Consider the following 16,986-nt stretch of genomic DNA (forward strand, 5'->3'; position numbering starts at 1 on the left):
AGTTATAAGAAGTGCTGTAAAAAACGAATGTAAACTCAAATCATATGTCTTAAATTATGTCTAATGCACAACATGCTGCTTAGTCAATTCTGATTTTGACTGAATTCAGGCGATTTAGAAACTTTCTGAAATTATTGTGACTGATTATACAGCTAATTCTATTTTATAGCCTAATGTTCAACTTCAAAACTGCCCGAAACGCTCAGTTGTTTAACTTTTTGAAAAATATCATTGATTTACATGTTTATTTTGGCACAAGCTTTGTGTTCCGGACACAATATGAACCCTATGACATATAATCTGTAATCTACACACAAAAATTGACATCCAAATTGGGCTTCTTCAAGTCAAAATAATAAATGAACAGATAGAAATAGCAATTTAAGGTAACTTAAACAAATTTACAACATATGCATGTGGAGTATTAGGAAAAACATAGTATTTATCCATGCTAAATAATTAAATTTAAATGTAAATATATAAAACTAAGGTACAACTTTATGGTAGACAGCCATTTAAAAAAAAAAAAAACACAAATGTCATAAAACCATAAATCTTACCCCAATATAGTGTACACAACAAGGGTAATAATTTGCCTTAAGGTTGGGTGGAAAAATATTTAACTGACTTAATTGTAGGATATACAGATAGTGTAAAATTTAAAGAAGACACTAGCTTCACAGATTCAATCATCCATAAATATATAAAAACATAAAAAAAATAGTTTTCAAGTAAAATGACAATTAATTTGTTGCCTCATTCATACTACACACTATTTTGGTAGAGTCAAAATAGCAGAAAATCTGGTTTAATGTTTTGTTTGACTATTTGGCCCATTGTGACTTATCATTAACTCACTTGTAGTAATAAAGTCATAGTGTATGGCCCATTTATCCTTTATCACCTGACCTTAAATAGGTGAGGCCGTGAGGCAATCCAGTCATCCGTTGCAGCAATCTGAAATGACCGCTTAGAAATGCAAGTTTGCAGAATAAAAGGTTTTTAAAGGATTTTAACAAGGGCGATTCAAGTCTCTGATTAGTGTCTTTCCAGCACAGTCGTTGTTGTGATAAGTGATCAATATTTAACCACACAACACAGCCATCTTATCACCGCATACTGGATTGCACATAAGGTACAAAACACCCCATCTGTTTGTGCAAATAAATGACGATATGCAGCTCAAATGTACTTGTGCTCATTTTCATGCACTACAAGAATTCTCCTGTGCATCTGTTGTAGACTTGACTACTGATGAGGTTTGTTTGGGTGTTAAAAAGAGGCTTGGCTGCAAATTCTGTCAAACGTCAGCTGAATAAATTAAAAGCCAACAGCACACGCACAAAACAAAGGCTTTGTTACTGACACAGAATGAGTAATGCAAGCCTGGGAGAGGCTGAGAGATTGTAGCCTTTAGATGTTTTTTTTTTTTTAGCTAGGACACAAACCCTACAAAATGTTGGTCTGAGACGAGGGACAAACAACAAACAACTAAAAGAGACATGAACTTGAGTTCCTTTAAATTCTAAGGAAAACTGTGGCAGCTCGTGTGAACATTTTTAGATTCAAACAAATTAACCTTAAAAGTCTTTCGCAGTTAGCCTTTTAAAACATACATTAAATATTAAACTGACTTAACAGCTCATGACTTTAAATAAAATAAGCTGAACCATGATTAGGCATGGGTCGGTATGCATGTTTGACGGTATGATAACTTTGGAATAAAAAAATCACGATTTTACGGTATTACTGCTCTAAAATAAGCTCTTTTTAAATGTCTGGGTAAAAAAAACAACAAATGTTTAGAAAACATTTATAACATTTAGGAACAGTAAACATGTCAGGCTAAATAATAAATATAAATCATTGACGTCTGCTCTCTTCATTAGTTCCAAAAGCATAGATTTCTTCACCCACATAACAAAAAACCTTACATAAACCTCAGGAATGGGATAACAGAACATGGTTGCGGTTTTAAAACATTGACTTTTTCCAAATAGAGATAAACCTTGACACCGGTTATCGTTCTATGCCTAAACATGATTAATTTATTTTAATCATAAAAAAAATACATGCATTTTTTTGCAGTGTCTGGATGACTTCTTTCCCTCAACAATATAAAAGCACATATTCACTGCATGAAAAAAAATAATAATAAGGTAACATTTTATAAGAATGGCCCATTAGTTAATGCTAGTTAATGTATTTAAAAACATGAACTAAGTATGAATAATCTTGTCAAGCATGTGTTAATCATAATTCTACATTAACTAATTCATTATTAAAATCCAAGGTTAACATTAGTTATTACACTGTGAGTTAACATGAACTAATGTTATTTAACTTAAATAACATTAACAAACATGAACAAATACCATAATAAATGTATTACTAATAGTTTTTTCATGTTAGTAAATACAATAACTAACATTAACTAATGGATTATTATTTAAAGTGTTACCAACAATAAAGATGTAGTTCTAAAAATCCTTCTTAATATGTAAGAATTTTATACTCAACTACAACATTATTGCTGGAATCACTTTTAAGCTTTTAAGGCCTGTTCACAACAGTGCACTCATAAGACTCGTAAGTGTACTGTAAAAAATGTTGTTGTTGTTTTTTTTGCTAATTATAACATATTACACTAAGTTAATCATGTTAAATCCTATACAAGCTGTTAAAAGTCAGTTTAATGTAATTTAAGTAATTTAATGTAATTTAAGTTAAATTACTTATCAAGGCAAGGCAAGGCAAGTTTTTTAATGTGCAGATGCGTTGGTTATCAGTTATCAGTTATCAGTTTTTTGAAATGTGTTTTTTTTTTTTTGTATTGATCTGTATGTGAAAAAAATTCAGCATTTTACAAAAAAATACCCTAATTGTATCTCACCGTGGTGGAAGTGTTTTATTCAGACTAGCACCAACCAACTTTACACACAAACATGAATATCTATCTGCTACAGACTTCAGTAGTGATTTTGCTAAACTCACAATAGCACAATATGAAGGCATACGACATTAAAAGTTGTCAACAGTTTATATATGAGCCATATTAATAGAAAGAAAATAAAAACACAAAGCAGTAGAAGTGCATTCTCACCTGTAAAAGGTCATTCCCCTTAAAACTTGTTTTTTTACAACCAGATGTTGTGGCATCTTTGAGAACTTATTGATTTTTCCTGTGAGTAATGACACATCGACTTTTTCAAGATGTTGGATCTATAAACTCTGTGTAATGTATTTGACTAACTAGAAACTGTAATAGTATTTGCATGCTATTCTTTTGTTGTTTTCCATTGTTCATATTTTTAAGTATTAAAGTGCAAATATAATGAAGCTAATTTACAGTGAATTTAGATTAGTGATGTAGTGAAGTTCAAGCTAATGACAGATAAAAACATTGACAACCAGTCATAATCCATTCTGTTTTAAAGAGCTTAGTAAATATATTTTGGTATGCACTGGTGTGAACACTAATAGATTTGAATAGCCTCATCTCTCAAGGCAACATAACTATTTTACATAGTGGCTAATTAGTAAAAATTCATATGATTTCATTTATACAAAATGCTTTAAAAAGGAGTCATGTCCCCAACCCAACACGTAAACCCAACTCTCCTTGCGGGATATGCACATCACTGTAAAACCCAACAATCAACATTATCAAATTAAATGAGTGTAGTTAACTTAGAAATTACTGAAAGTTAATCATACTAATTTAAAAAGAGTTTTGAACTCAGTGATAAAGGTAATGAGTTAATTATATACCTCATACTTCAACTTAAATGAAGTAAGTTCACAGCACTCATATAGATAAGTTTTTTTTTTTTTAACTCAAATGGTTTGTAGCAATCGATTTCCTCAAATGGTTTGAGTTGCCTTAACGTATTGGCTTTTACAGTACTCAGTTGGTTTTGTTAATTAATTGGGTTTTACAGTGTCCAAATTGCTTCAATTACTCAAATGGATTAAGTTCACAGTACACATTAGGATTAGTTTTTGAACTTAAATGGTTTGTTGCAATCGGTTTTCTCAAATGGTTTGAGTTACCTTAGCTTTTTGGGTTTTACGGTGTACTAAAATGTATGAATGACATAAGAATTATGCCAATAAATCAAAAAAAGTTATGGATTTCTTTCACAATCAACAGATTGTGTTGTTTATCATTAGATTTATCGAAATACTAGATATCTTTATCTTTACTTTTTGTAAAGTCATCTATGTCGTTCTTAATATGAACAGGCCTTAAAATACAGCCAGAAAATGTGCATGATACTTCTGGTAGTAATTCATTTGAGAAGGCAGAGTGTTCTTGGTCAGGTTTCTTTGAGTCAGCTAGAATTAGACGTTGGTCTTGTCAAGGTTTCTGGTTTCAGTCCAGATGAAAGTTGATGTCTTTCAACCAACTCATCTGCACATTCTTGACCCACTAACATAATTAAAAGTAAAATGAACATGCTAAAAAGGTTGTCAATGTTTTTTGTATACTGTGTGTTAAAAACTAAATGTTCTTTACTGCCAGTGTCAATGACCTGTCTAAACATGTTTTCAGCCTGCTTTGTTTTCAGTCTGTGTTGACAGATCACAGTGAATCACCACCAGATGACAGAAATATTTGTTTTGTTGCATTTGAAATAGACAGTACAAATAGTTTTCTAGACTTGAAATTTGAATTCAAATAGGATATATTTTATTAGAGTAAATTTGAACCTGGGAATAGCCAACTTTACATTGTGTGGGTCAATTATTTTCAGGTCAATCACCATTAGGATATTAAGATATATTCAAGTAAATAATATATTTGGTAAATGTCCTACCATAAATATATCTAAACTTATTTTTTATTACTTGTACTCATTGATAAAAACTTAAATTGTTCCGTATTAAAGGTGATTTTCTCAATATTTGTTTATTTTTTTAACCCTCAGATTTTAGATTTTTAAGTAGTTGCACAAATATTGTTCTATCCTACAACTTAGAAAACCAAAAAACTTTTAGCTTTCATATTATGACTTATTTTGTGGTCACAAATATAATATAATATAATATAATATAATATAATATAATATAATATAATATAATATAATATAATATAATATAATATAATATAATATAATATAATATAATATAATATAATATAATATAATATAATATTATATAATGATTTACACTTTATTTTGATGGTACAATTTAGACATTATATTCACTATAAGAAATTGTGTTACTAGAGTATTAGTAGAGTATTAACAGACTACAGAATAAAAGGCTTTAGTATCAATAGTAGACATAAGGATTTGTAGAATAAACTGACATTAAAATTGCTACTTAGATCATTAAAATAAAGTGTTACCTGTTATTACTACTGCAATACAACAAACAGTAGCAGTATACATTAATAATTATAATAGTTTGATCTAAACAATACAGTGTCTTCTTTTATTGAACACTTATTATTTAATATACTCTTCCTGTCCTAATTAAAGCTCTTGCACAGCTCATTTGACCTTTCAGGTTGCACAAATTCAATTCGTGGTGTGCAAATAAAGTGAAATCAGTTGAGTAATTTATATCAGTTTATACGTCATTATAAAACCTTGACAATTGAGGTGTGTTAAATTTATCAAATCCTATTGGCTCTCGTGTATTGTGAAATAAAAGATTTTACATCACATACTTTCAGATATTGTCCTGACTCATGCTGAATCATTTTTGTATGACATTTGTTTTTCTTTTTCGTCTCTTTAGTTTAACATTCTTACGGCTAAAACATAGAAATGGACACAATTATAAACAGTAAACAGCCCAACAGGTCATTCTGTACACAAAACACACAAAGAAAAACAAAAATGTAAATTTGACTCACTTTTTTTCTGTATTAACATGATATGTGCCTGTTACACAGCATGTTTATGCTATAATGTCTTGTCAGAGTCATTAAATAACAATTTCAATTAATTTAGCTTCAAACAACATTTTTTTTTTATGCATAAGCTGTCTGAAAAAAAATAATAATAATTGGAAATTAAACCAATAAGGCATTGTCAGCAAATTAATACAATAGTTCTTTCAAAGTCTTATCTTATTAGACAAAGCGTCATCATGCATGGACAATGACTGGAGATCAGATTATTAGGACCAAACCAAGTGCACTTTCGTGTTGAGATGTATAATAGTGCCACCAAGTGGCATAAAATAGTGTTTCCTCGTGTATGTTTTGTGCGAACCAGCTTTTCATTCAAAATTAACAAACTAACAATAAAACAAGCTAATTAACTAAATACATTTGTTAATTAATTTTTCATATTGATTATTATTTCTGTTAATAAAATAATTTGAAATCATTTTACAGTTGAAATGTCTACAAGGGGGGCTTTGAGCTCAGGGTTTTATTGGGATTGAATAAAATTTGTTGACAAATATAAACTTGCAGTATTTTTTAAAATTTAATAAAAATAGAAAACAAGAGAAAATGGAATAACATTTGAAGAACAATGCTAATAAGGAACTGTCGCCTCACAGCAAGAAGGTCGCTGATTTGAGTGCCAGCTGGGCTAGTTGGCATTTCTGTGTAGAGTTTGCATGTTCTCCCCGTATTGGTTTGCTCCTAGAGCTTCGTTTCCCTCACAGTCCAAAGACATGCGCTATAGGTGAATTGAATAAGCTGTAATGGCTGTAGAGCGTGTGTGAATGTAAGAGTATATGGGTGTTTCCCAATACTGGGTTGTGGCTGGAAGGGCATTCACTGTGCAAAACCTATGCCAGAATAGTTAGCAGTTCATTTCACTCTTGTGACCCCTGATAAATAAGGGACTAAGCCGAAGGAAAATTAATACATGAATAATGCTATGCAGGTACTGTAAACTAATGATAGTCTATTCTATTCTATTCTATTCTATTCTATTCTATTCTATTCTATTCTATTCTATTCTATATCTTTTGTTTTTGAATCTAGATTCTATTTATCTATCATATATTTACTAGAGATATTTTCTGGTAATATTTGTATTATGGAGTGAAGAATTTTAGCATGTTTTTGCATAAAACATAATCTGTTCAGATAATGGTACACAAGTGTGGACATCAACCTTCAAGCATTTCATGCAGTTATTTTACACACGTAACCTAAACATAATTTTTGTATAATATTATTTACTTCAATTTATTAGCATCTTACATTTTGCACCATCAGTTGTGGGTTTACAAACTCTGAGGGTCTTCTTTTCTCGGCTGATTTTGATAAAATTATTATTTTAGTCAATCATTAAAGGAATAGTTAATCAAAAATCGAAAACTCTCTTTAGCCATGCATTGATTTGCATAATCAACATTAAGTTATCTTTATAATAAATAAAACAAATTGCCTGTAATAAACTGTTTTGACTGAGGTATATTGTATTATAGTATGTATAATTAATTTGTATTATAGCACACAAAATCACAAATTACATTGTGCAGAAGTATAGTTTAATATAAGTTTGTGGGAAAGAAATTCATATTAGGCCATCAGGGGCAAAAGTGGGTTCATCTTGTTGATGCATCAACAAACACAACAGCAATTAGACTGTATTTGCATTTGTCTAAAAAATGGTACCTGGACAGATATTAATATTTTATTACATTTAAATTGTATTATCCAAGCATTACGTTGCATCGACAAGGTGAAACCATCTTCTGTCCCTGATCAACTTCCATGAGAATTTACTTTTGGCTTTACAAATTGAACAATAAGCCAGAACCAATCATAGTTATGCACAATGTAATCTGTGAAATTTGTGTGAAGATCTCAGTCAAGAGGTTACTTTAACTAGTATATAAATGTTATATATGAGTACAATATTAGTGCTGTTATTACATTTCACAAATATTTGTTTATTTTTACTTGGTACTAAAGCCATAATTATTTAATATTTATTTATTTGACATTTAAACATCTGTATACTGTAAATAAAACATATTTATTTAACCCTTGAGCACTTTTCAAATTTACTACCTTATGTTATGTTAGGGATGAACACATCCACTAAATTAAACTGCTATAAAAATGCATCAAATAAATATATATTTTTTTGCATAAATCTGTTAATTAACCTCAATCCTGATCAAAGCTTCAATTAAAAAAAATAAATACAGCATTTTAACTTGTTAGTTGCCAAATTCACAAATTATGTAACTGATTTGGTGGAAAAAAAGACACAAAATGACGTATTTTCATTATAAAAAGTAATTGTGGACTGGATTTTTTTAACCTTTTATTACAATCTTGGACATGTGAATGATTAGTAACAGCATTGGCTTTCATGCATTGTTAGAATTTCATTTTTTTTTTCTCCCTAATTTACTGTTGGTGACTGTTTTTGCCCCATTGACTTCCATTATAAACACATTTGACGGTGCATAAATACACAGTCTTTGTTTTTGTTTACGCCATGTAGTTCTGAGAGCTGACATGTATATTTTGGGACAAAAACAGACACAAATAGTAAATTAGGGAGAAAAAAAATAAAATGAATCAAAAACAATGCATTAAAGACAATGTTGTTTCACAGTCTCAAGACAAAAAAAATCCAGTCCACAATTACTTTTTTTAATATTGAAAGTACATCATTTTGTCTGTTTTGTTTTAATCGAAAGAGTGACATAATTTATGAACTTGGCAATTAAAGAGTTATAATCATGTAATGTTTTAGTAGTTTTACAGTAAATACAGATTTATGCAAATTGAAAAACATATTTGTTTGATTCATTTTTACAGCAGTTTAGTTTAATGGATGTTTTCATCCCGAAGTTTGTAAAATTGCCTCGAGTGTGTTGTTCTGTTTTTATTTATTTATTTATTTAATTTTTATTTTTATTTAAAGCATTTTCTCAAAATATGTCAAAACAAAGTGATTCTGCTAGCTAAAACAGAGAAAAAGTTATGGCCAAATTAAGACTCAAAATTACCCCAGAGTGGATAAAAACATCCCCAACAGCACATAATGACTAATGAATGTAATATTTTATTTTTTTGACATTTGTATTTTTATTCAATCCATTCAGTTATAATACATGATACACCTTTAAGAGTATCCTATAATATTAATAATAATACAGATGACTTCAGTCATTACAGCCATTACCTTTACAAATATTTTCAAAAACGTTTCTTCAGAAAATAATACATTTATTCACATACATCTAAGTACATCTCAAATGATCGGATTTAGGCTTCTAGCAAAAAGAAACAAAAGCAAATAAAATGGCCATATCTTTTGTTACTGATATCTAAATGTGTGTGTCCAATCAAACTGCTGTATTTTGGTGCTAACTGTCAAAACCCCACACAGCACGTTATTTCTTAATCCAAACGTGTTTGTCAATTAGCGAACACTAGGGGGCAGGATAGTATAATCTATCCTTTTTTTGCAGACCTTTCGATATTTGTGGTTTCGCCATGGTTTTGTGCTTTAATTACCACTGACCTTTTCTCTCTAACTATAGATTCTAATCACGAAGCACAGGCTCCGCTCCGATCCCTCCAGTTCAGTGGAAATGTGGAGAGGTGAAATTTCCTATAAATCTTTCCAGCGTCGTTCTTCTTTGCCCTTAAGTGCACACGGATGGAACTGAATACTCATTGGCTCCTCGTGTCCTTTATTCCAAGATTTCACTCATCTTTCTCTTTCTTTCATTTTGCTTTCTATATTAATATATGAAGGCCCACATTAACAATAGAAACCATATGTACAAATTCTAATTATTATGACATTTATTATGGTCATTGCCATTGAAGGAGTACCTGTCCACCACAGGAATTTAAAGTTTTTTAAAGCATCAAACATAAATAGCTACAATATAATGTAATTATAGTCACTATTCAAAGGTTTGTGGTCAGTATAGGAAATAAGTGTTTTTATGATCAGCAATGCTGCGTTTTTAATATTCAAATATAATGTAGGGTCACAGTGACGTAGTGGGTTGCATGATCGCCTCACAGCAAGAAAGTCGCTTGTTTGAGCCTTAGCTGGGTCAGTTGGCGATTCTGCGTGGAGTTCGCATGTTCTCCCTGCCTTTGCGTGGGTTTCCTCCGGGTGCTCAGGTTTCCCCCACAGTCCAAAGACATGCGCTATAGGTGAATTGGGTAGGCTAAATTGTAGTGTATGAGTGTGTGTGTGTGAATGTGTGTGTGGATGTTTCCCAGAGATGGGTTGCGGCTGGAAGGGCATCCGCTGCGTAAAAACTTGCTGGATAAGTTGGTGGTTTATTCCGCTGTGGCGACCCCGGATTAATAAAGGGACTAAGCCGACAAGAAAATGGATGAATGAATATATATATAGGAAAAAAAAAATTATGTGATCATTACATTTGGTCACAGGTTTACTTTTATAAACAAAATAATTTCTTATGGCTAGGCCCACATGGAATCTGTACATGATTAATAAAAATGATTAATAAACCCCTTAATTAATAAAGGGCCTAAGGCAAAAAGAAAATGAATGAATGAATGAATGAATGAATGAATGAATGAATGAATATTTCTGATAAATATGAAAATGTTCATGTAATTTATTTACAATACAGTTTGTAAATTAGTATTTTCTGTCTTTTTAGTAGATCTAATATATGAGAGAGCTTTGTTTACCAAATGTGTTTTTGCATTGTAAACATTAAATAAAATATAAAAAGGTATTATTTTTATTACATACATTATGTTTTTAGGTATGTTACTCCCAAAATCATTCAGCATAAATCTGCAGATTTTCTACAAAATTCTTAGCAGAAATAGCAATAAATGTCCAGCAGATTCTGTCTGGCCCTACTTATGGCCCCAAAATCACTAAATCCATCCTTTACAATAGGCCTGTTGCAAAATAAATTGAATGTTTCCTGCTTGAATATATATTTAAAATATTATTTGTTTCTTTAACATCAACACAGAATTTTTAAAAATAATATTCTATTCGTGTCAGTGTCACATGTCCCTTCACATTAAATGTATATATATATATATATATATATATATATATATATATATATATATATATATATATATATATATATATATAATTCAAATTATTCTCAACATTGAAAAGACTTGTGTTGTTAAATACTTTTGTTGAAGTGTGACTTTTCATAATCAGAGATAAAAAGATTATTTAAAATACTAATTATTTTGTAACCATGGAATAGTCTTTACTGGAATTTTTGATCAGTTAAATGTAATTAAGGCTACATTTGCTGAAGCTACATTCAATTAATTGAAAAAAACAGATTAATGATAAAAAATAAATAAATAAACAAGATTGAGAAGCAATATAAACCAGTTATTATAATGGTAAACAATCATTCACTTTAACAGTTAAAATCAAAACAACTGTATCAGGCGTGCAATGACAATGTGTGTTTAGATCATTATAGTTTGAATAGATTTTGCTTTCATTAGTTATAAGCAATAAACATTTACCCTCGCTCTTCGACGTGATTTGCAATGCAGGATTTGCAATCCATCTACTCTAATTAAACAAATGTCCACTGTATTGGCTAGGGAACATAAAGCTCATTTGCATTCATAGAGACTCCTAGCGAAGGGCAATGTAAAACGGCACATAATGTACACGAAAATGCACAACTAGTTCGTGACATGCTGGGACAGTAGTAGTACCTAAATATTAAACCAATGCATAATTCATAAATCCACAGCTCAACTCTGAGAAACACGATTGCGTGCAGCAGCAAAACAAGATCGACCTCTCTGGCAAATTTAGAGACCATGGAAGGACACAACAAAAACAACAACAACAAAAAACCTTGATGGGAAAGGTTAGCGCTGTCCTTGAGTCACATGAGCATACTGTGTGAATCACGTAAGGGTGGATGAAGCAGTCAAAGTTCCACAAGAACAAATTTCTTATGTAAAAGCATGACTGCACTTTACCCTACAGCAGCAGATTAAAGGAGAAGCAACTTAATGTGGAGTGACAGTCCTAACGGAACTGGCTGAGAGTGTCCCGGCCACAGATTTACAGGGATTTCTGCAAGATCTACAGCGACACCCAAGGAGGAGCTCAACTCTGCCATGGTTAAAGAAAATGAATGGTTTTCGTGAATATTTGGAGAGCTTTAGAGGCGAGCGCGTGAATTGAGCCATCTTACTTTTCCTGTCTTATCATCTGCCGCGTGCAAAGTTTCTTGACATCTAGTGTTGACGGCGCACACTGGAGACCTGCCTTCCTTTAGTCCTGGCTTTTCCTTCCACCACCAACAACAACAACAAGATACTCCTTAAGGGGGTGTTGTTGTACTGGCTGTCTCTCCATGTGTATGACCCCTGTATAAACAATGAAATCCTTACCGGCAAAGAAGGAGGCACTATTGGAGGAATGGCTTTCCGGATCAGTGGACATTAAGCATGTTATTTACATACAAAGTGTTACGTGATCAAATATGAGGCGACAGGGGTCCGGCATGGGAGGGCTGGATGTATATAGTCAGAAGCTGGCAGGCTGTTGTGCTTAGTCATCTCTGGATTTTCCTCCATGTGCTGCCAGGCCTGAACGCTGCTCAGTCTAGACACTAGAGCTACCATTGGTCATGTGCAGCTGGGAGCTGTCAAGCTTTTCAATCATTTTAATATGTCCACAGGGTACTGCAGTCCCAGATCTCATCTAATAATCCATACTAGCCGTGAAGATTAAAAAAAAGAGAAAGAAAAAAGATCTTGGCTCTATTTGTCTACTGTATCAAGAACATAAAAGGAAGATTTTAGGAATTTACATTGGTAAAAATCTGTTCTAACCATAATAGAAGGTTGTTATGTAACCTCTGTGTCAGCTGATGACTAAATGTTTAAGACCGTGAATGTGAGAATTCTTGATTTGTTGCGACAACAACTGACTGGCTAATTAATTTAGTAATTGTGACATTGTGGCAACATCAGTGGTTGTGTGCTGGTTGGTCTTTTTTCTTCTTTAATGGCAGACATTAACTAGTTTATAGTCCATGTCAAAACTCCCACAAATAAAGATACAAAATCTTTCACTGGGGCTACACCTTTTCAAAAAGTACTTTTTTGGTTCCTGGCAGGTCCTTAAATGTACATATTAATACCTAAAAACAAAAAAAAAAAAATGTACCTCATAGTATCTTGCAAGGGTACAAATGTAAAATACAGTAAGGTATAAAAGTAATCCTTAAAGGTACAAAAGTGTACCCTAAAGGTACAAATGTGTAGCTGTAAAGTACAAATATGTGCACTGTAAAATAATATATTATTTTAAATATCAGCTGTTAAATTACACCCAGTGAGAGGTTTTGTACAAACAAATTGTTCAGCAATCGTTCAAATGGATGATTGACTACAAATATGGTTATTGCTTTCACAAATAAAATCCCATGTTCAAGCAGGGTAACAAGACATTAGATTCATAAATATGCACAGCCATCTTTCTTCATACAAAGTGAAACATTATTGACATGTCTAGCAGAAACTAACACCTAACACAAACACACATTCATACAGTTGTATAGAGGAGTAAAGGAAGAAAAATAAGAGTTTGAGAGAGTGTAATGATGGAAAAACCTCAGATTTTGTAAGACCAATCCAAGCAAACCATTCACTCATTCATTTTATTTTTGTCATAGTCCCTTTATTAATTAGATTTCGCCACAGCGGAATGATCTGGCAACTTATCCAACATATTTTTTACGCAGCGAATGCCCTTCCAACCACAAGCCAACACTGGGAAACACCCATACACTCTTGCATTCACACACATAATGGCCAATTTAGCTTATTCAATTCAATTAGACCACATGTTGTTGGACTTGGGGGAAACCAGTGCACCCGCAGGAAACCCATGCGAACACAAGGAGAACATGCAAACTCCATACAAAAATGCCAACTGACTTATCCAGGGCTTGAACCAGTGACCATTTTGCTGTGAGGTGATTGTGCTACCCATTGCACCACCGTGATGCCTCCAAGCAAACCAAAAATTATTTATTTTACCCTGGTTTCTTCAGGGTTACGTTTAATTTACACTATTTCAGTGGTAATCTGGATGTGTTACTTGCGTTCTTTTTGTGATGTAAAGAACTGTTGAGCTAATGTTCCCACGTGGTTAGCTGGTGGTCGGTTCTTTGTCCTGTGAAGCTGTGTGGTGGAGTCTATCGTTTCAAGTTTAGAAGCGACTAATCGTCTTGACTTCTGGTTTTGCGACATAACAACTGAACTACTCTCGACTGAAAAGAAAGAAGCAAGGGTATTGAAGATGGAAATGTCTGAGCTGATGTGCGGTTAACCCATTTTGTCATGGTCCACACCTGCTCCCTGGAGTTCTCTGAGTGTTCTCTTGGGTTCTTCTGGGGTGCGGCCTTAGTCACCAGCTTTTATAAGGGTGGTTTTTGTGCCACCCCCCGGAGCTGAGTTGACCAATGAGAAGTTAACTCCCTGAGGCACGTTTTATAGTCCTTTGTTCCAAAGCTTAGAGACTTGCATATGCATTCTGGGCATAAGCTGATGCAGAAATGTAAATGAAATGTAAACAATCATTCAGTAAACCAAATTAGCTTTGCAGGGACATCAAACATGAACCATCTATGATCTTGTTTAACTGTGGTAGAGTTAAACACTGATTGCAGACATATTAAAACCATAATATTAATACATGAGTAAGAGACTTGTTGCAAAACCTGATTACACATAAAGAGAGAATAAAGGTTTACATTAAAAGCTTTAGTCTTAAGCAAGAAGTGTATAGAAGCTTGACCATGTCTTTGTGTCCATTTCTGAGCATTCCTTCATGTCGTAAATACCTTGAAATCATTTTACACACTGATCATCCAGTCTTTTTCTGGGTAGGAGAGGTTGATGGTGTAGCATTTGTGTAATAAAGCAAAATAATTATGTGTCTGTTCAGCCACATTTGTTACACCAACCATCATAGAAAAAATTCAGCATTTTTACCTATTCTGAATACTTAATTGTGTAATATTTATAAGCTGCTTTCCTCATGGGGACTAATAGAATGTACTACAAGGCAAAAGAAAAATACTGGAACCTTATTATTCAGGCCAGACATTATTTTAAAGGTGCAATAGAATATTTTTCTCTGATATCTGTTATGTGGCTTATGCAAGTGCAAAAAAAAAAAAAAAAAAAAGAAAAGAAAAAAGAAAAAAAAAAGGTTCAAATCTCCAGAAATGGATTGACAAGGTCATTTATAATCCTAAAAATTTGCTCATAGAAGGCTTAATAATGCTTAATAATGAATGGTATACTCTCAAACATACCCGTTTACCCCTGAGATGTTCTGTTTAAAAAAAAATCCTACATACATAGGAAATATAATAAGATGTGTTAAACTTTAAAAATAAGAACAAAAATACGTCACGTTTGTAATCTCACTAGGACTTGTACATATTAATGATCACACAAGTGACATTAGAGTAGGTGTTTCGTTATGACTGGACAGTTTTTCAATGATCTTTATATTAAATGAAAGTGTTTTTTAGCAATTTAGTTGAATAAACAATTAAGCGATTCACCTATAAGGACACATTACCTGTCTCTGCGCCATGTTTAAACCAATAAAAGATATGCACCATAAAAACTCTGGAAACAGGCCCTTTTTCTTGATCACTAGATTTCCAAGATATTGCATATAACTTGCATGAAGAAACCACAATCAATATGCAGGAGAGTATTAACATTTTACAGTGGAAAATAATTAATAGATATTCTCAGATTGCTCTAGTCCTGCTTGTTAGCTAGTTTGTTGCTCACACACAGTGATGCAGCTGCTTTGACATTGAGTAGCAAAACACAATATGTGAGAAAAGGTGGTATGCAACAAAACGTGTGTTGATGCTAAAGATTGAAACAAAGAAGTGCCAATACTGTTCACCTGCTGTATACATCCCTACAGTACTTTGAGCACAGATCACAATCCATAACACAAGTAGGCTACTATTGAAGGAATATGCTACATATATACTAATCATTATGTGGATGGCAACTTCAGTGGTCATTTATTGAATCAGGTTTTAAAACAGTAGACCGAGAGCATATGGACTCTTTTGGCTGTTTTTAAATTGTGTTTACACAATAAAAGCAATCCGATTGTGTTTTACGTCTCAAAACCAGTTGTAAAGTATCTAATTAATACTGTATGTTTCATGTGTATTTCAAATGCATACTATAGTCAGTCCCTCCAGGATTTTGCTAATTACTTATTTGGGGATGGCTTTTCTCAAATTTCTCAATTCATATGTTTTGCTTTGAAAATACTCCAAAGTTTTGTAAAATTTTCCTTATTTATTTATTTATTTTTTGTCAAGAACCACTGTATGCAGATGGCACTGTATGTGTAGTAAGCACTTTACACTCTGCCATCAAATGCATGCTTTTTATTGGTTTACTATTTGTTCATCCAATTTAAACAGTTCTAAAATTAGAAAAAAAGTAATTTGATGCATGATTTTATTCTTTGGGAACAAATTGGATCATTGGAAGATGGGCATTGCTAACAAAAGGAAGACTGACATTTGGATATAAGCAGGGAAAAATAAGACCACATAAATAGCACTGTCCTAAAGCTATACATTGAAGGTAACAGATTTTAATGAAAGATTTTGAGAGAATATGAATTTTTACAAAATAATATAGTGCGCAAATACATTGTTTATATCTGGCTCTATAATACTTATAAAAAGATAAGAAGAGCACATTTTGATTTCATGCCGACTTCAAAAATAATTGTTGGATGGCAGCTTTAGTTTTGTGTCCTTTGTTCAGCATATTTAAAAAGATGCATCAAGTATATCCTATCTTTGAATAGTTGAACCACCGAAATTCTTTTCACAAACAACACGACTAAAATATATATTTGGTTGAGCTTGTTGAATTCTAATAGGAAATGCACAACTTTATTATGTCAATGAAGAAATTATGTTTTATTTTTTTGATAAACAAACATTTGTAAACATGTATGTTTAAGCATTATA

General features: G+C 32.2%; 1 protein-coding gene across 3 annotated transcripts in view; it reads left to right on the forward strand.

Moving 5' to 3' along the window:
- Positions 1-16,986, forward strand: part of LOC147833963 (uncharacterized) — a 278,169-nt gene that overhangs the window by 78,179 nt on the left and 183,004 nt on the right. The gene's annotated exons all lie outside the window — the stretch shown is intronic.

This window comes from Danio rerio, chromosome 14 (genome assembly GCF_052040795.2).
Source record: "Danio rerio strain M-AB ecotype USA chromosome 14, GRCz13ab, whole genome shotgun sequence".
Classification (NCBI taxonomy): Eukaryota; Metazoa; Chordata; class Actinopteri; order Cypriniformes; family Danionidae; genus Danio; species Danio rerio.